The 2,796-nt window shown below is 52.4% G+C and overlaps 1 pseudogene; it reads right to left on the reverse strand.

Moving 5' to 3' along the window:
- Window positions 1-488: 488 nt before the first annotated feature.
- LOC129041515 (keratin, type II cytoskeletal 8-like) lies at window positions 489-2,049 on the reverse strand (annotated as a pseudogene).
- Between the last annotated feature and the right edge of the window lie 747 nt (window positions 2,050-2,796).

Below are 2,796 nucleotides of genomic sequence, written 5' to 3' on the forward strand. Positions count from 1 at the left end.
ATAGACTCTTAATTGGGGTGGTTGTTGACTTAGAACTGGGGAGGGGCACAGTTCTTGCTTTGCAAATTTGCCTCCTCTGAAGGTTTTCTTACTCCTTGTGTGAGTATTTTCATCTGTCTATATATGTCCTAACATTCTGCAGATTCTTCTCAACACATTAAAAATATGAAGAAAATCCTCATTGGCCTACAGAATTAGACTGATGGGACCTTGTGGGACTGATTTTTTTTTTTTTTTTTTTTTTTGAAAGAGCTAGCTGAGGTTTTATTTTGGACCAAAAAAAAAAAAAAAGCAATTGAATTGTTTTGTAGCTGGAGGCATGGGCAAGGGGTGTCCCCAGGCAGTAAACTCCCCCGTGGGTGGGCTGAGAGCTAGGGGTGAGCCTCAAGTGGGTCTCCTGTTCCCTTTGCTCCCCTGCACAGCGGCCTCCCTCCCCGGCTCTGGGGCACCCACAGGAGGGGCAGGCTGGGAGGGGCTGCCGCAGCTGTTCACTTGGGCAGAATGTCAGAGGACTCGGACACCAGCTTCCCATCGCGGGTCTTGATCTTCACAGCCACGGCCCTGGTGGAGCTGGTGTGGCTGAAGGAGCTGGAGCCTGCGCCAGAGCCAAAGCTGGAGCCCAGGCCGTAGCTGAGGCCGGGGCTTGTGAGGCGCCCGTAGGAGAGCTCAAACCATCTGCATAGCCACAGGTGGTCTTCGTATGGATACTCATGTTCTGCATCCCAGACTCCAGCCAGCTCTCCTCGCCCTCCAGCAGCTTCCTATAGGCGTCCAGGGCCAGCTTGATGTTCATCAGCTCCTGGTACTCACACAGCTGCTGCGCCATGTCCTGCTTGGCTAGCTGCAGGGCGGCCTCCAGCTCAGACAGCTTGGCTTTGGCATCCTTCACGGCCAGCTACCCGCGCTGCTCTGCATCTGTGACGGCGGCCTCTAGGGAAGCCCTCTGGCCTTTGAGGCCCTGAATCTCAGCCTGGAGCCAACTGATTTTCCGGTTCATCTCGGAGATCTCAGTCTTTGTACGCCACAGGTCATCCCAGCGCTTCCCAGCCAGCATCTGCAGCTCCTCATACTTGATCTGGTCCGTGCTCTCAGCCTCAGTCAGGCTGCGGTTGGCGATCACCTTGTACGGAGCCTTGACCTCAGCGATGATGCTGTCCATGTCCAGGGAGCAGCTGTTGTCCATGGACAGCACCACAGATGTGTCCGAGATCTAGGACTGTGGCTCCTGGATCTCCTCTTCATACAGCTGCCTGAGGAAGTTGATCTCGTCAATCAGCCCTTCCAGGCGAGACTCCAGCTCTACCTTGTCATGTAAGCTTCATCTACATCCTTCTTGATGAGGACAAATTCATTCTCCATCTCTGTACGCTTATTGATCTCACCCTCATACTTGTTCTTGAAGTCCTCCACCAGCCTCTGCATGTTGCCGAGCTCTGCCTCCAGCTTCAGCTTCTCCTGGCCCAGAGTCTCCAGCTGCTGCATAAAGTAGTTGATGTAGCTCTCGAACATGTTGTCCATGTTGCTCCAAGCCATCTTCTGCTGCTGCAGGAGGCTCCCCTTGGTCTCCAGGATCTTGTTCTGCTGCTCCAGGAACTGTACCTTGTCAATGAAGGAGGCAAACATGTTATTTAGGGTCTTGATCCGCTCCTTCTCCTGGGTGCGCATGGCCTGGATGTTGGGGTCCACCTCCAGGTTCAGGGGGCTCAGCAGGCTCTGGTTGACCATGACGGCAGTGATGCCTCCCATGCTGCTGGCCCCACCATAGCCTCCACCCAGGCCAGCCCGGAAGCTGCTGCTGCCCACTCGGGAGAAGCTCAACGAGCTGATGCAGGCTCCGGGCCCACTCATGTGAGAGCAGCTGCTGAAGGCCCGGGGGCCAGAGGTGGACACCTTGTAGGACTTCTGGGTCACCCTGATGGACGTGGTGGAGGCAGGAGTGGAGGCAGATGGGCTGAACAAGGCAGAGATTCCAGAAGGAGTGGAGAAGGTGCTTCTTGGTCTGAAATTTTTTCTTTTCAAACATTGAGGTAAGGTGGAATCTGAGAGCATGGAAAGATTGCGATCACAGGTGGGATCCAGCTACATGTGGATCTTTGCCATTTTACTTGGAATCAAGGACCATTTGGATCATCCACTAGGTGTGTCTCAGAAAGCACAATACTGGGGAAGATCATTCTCCTCTTTGCAGAGAGAGAACACAGAAGAAAAAATAAGGGCATTCTTCATTTAGCTTGATTCACTTCTCCAGTGGCACAGATATCCAAAATTGAAGCAATTTGACAAGAGCCAAAGTTCTGAATGTTAGTGACAATGGGAATATACTCAGAAGATGCACTTAGTGTCGGAAAAGTTGGGAGACAAATGTTCAAGATCCTGAAAGCAGTAAATAGCAGCTGTAAGGCTCTATGGCAGCCCAGGAAACAGTGGTCCAGAGACCCACATAAGAAACCCACATGAGAACACTGGAGGACAGTGGCAGGAACAACGTGTCAGTGAGGGGTCCTTCTGGAGGCCTGCAGTGTCAGAGCCACCCCACTCCCCAAGCCTCTTGTGATTCTAGGTCAGGGACCATTGGAAGCAGTTCACTAGGACAATGCTTGGGCTGCTGATTCACTCCACAGGGAGAGCTGGATATGTGAGCAACTACAGCACACAGGTCTTGCAGCACACACTGGAGAGAGCTGGGGAGGAGTGGAAGGTGGTGACCTTATGAAAAGAAGAGATTTGAGTGAATTCTGAAGATTAAGAGCTGGTGCAAGAAAGGCAGACATGATCAAAGAAACAATGAAAGATGAG

The sequence above is a fragment of the Pongo pygmaeus genome, chromosome 6 (assembly GCF_028885625.2).
Source record: "Pongo pygmaeus isolate AG05252 chromosome 6, NHGRI_mPonPyg2-v2.0_pri, whole genome shotgun sequence".
Taxonomy (NCBI): Eukaryota; Metazoa; Chordata; class Mammalia; order Primates; family Hominidae; genus Pongo; species Pongo pygmaeus.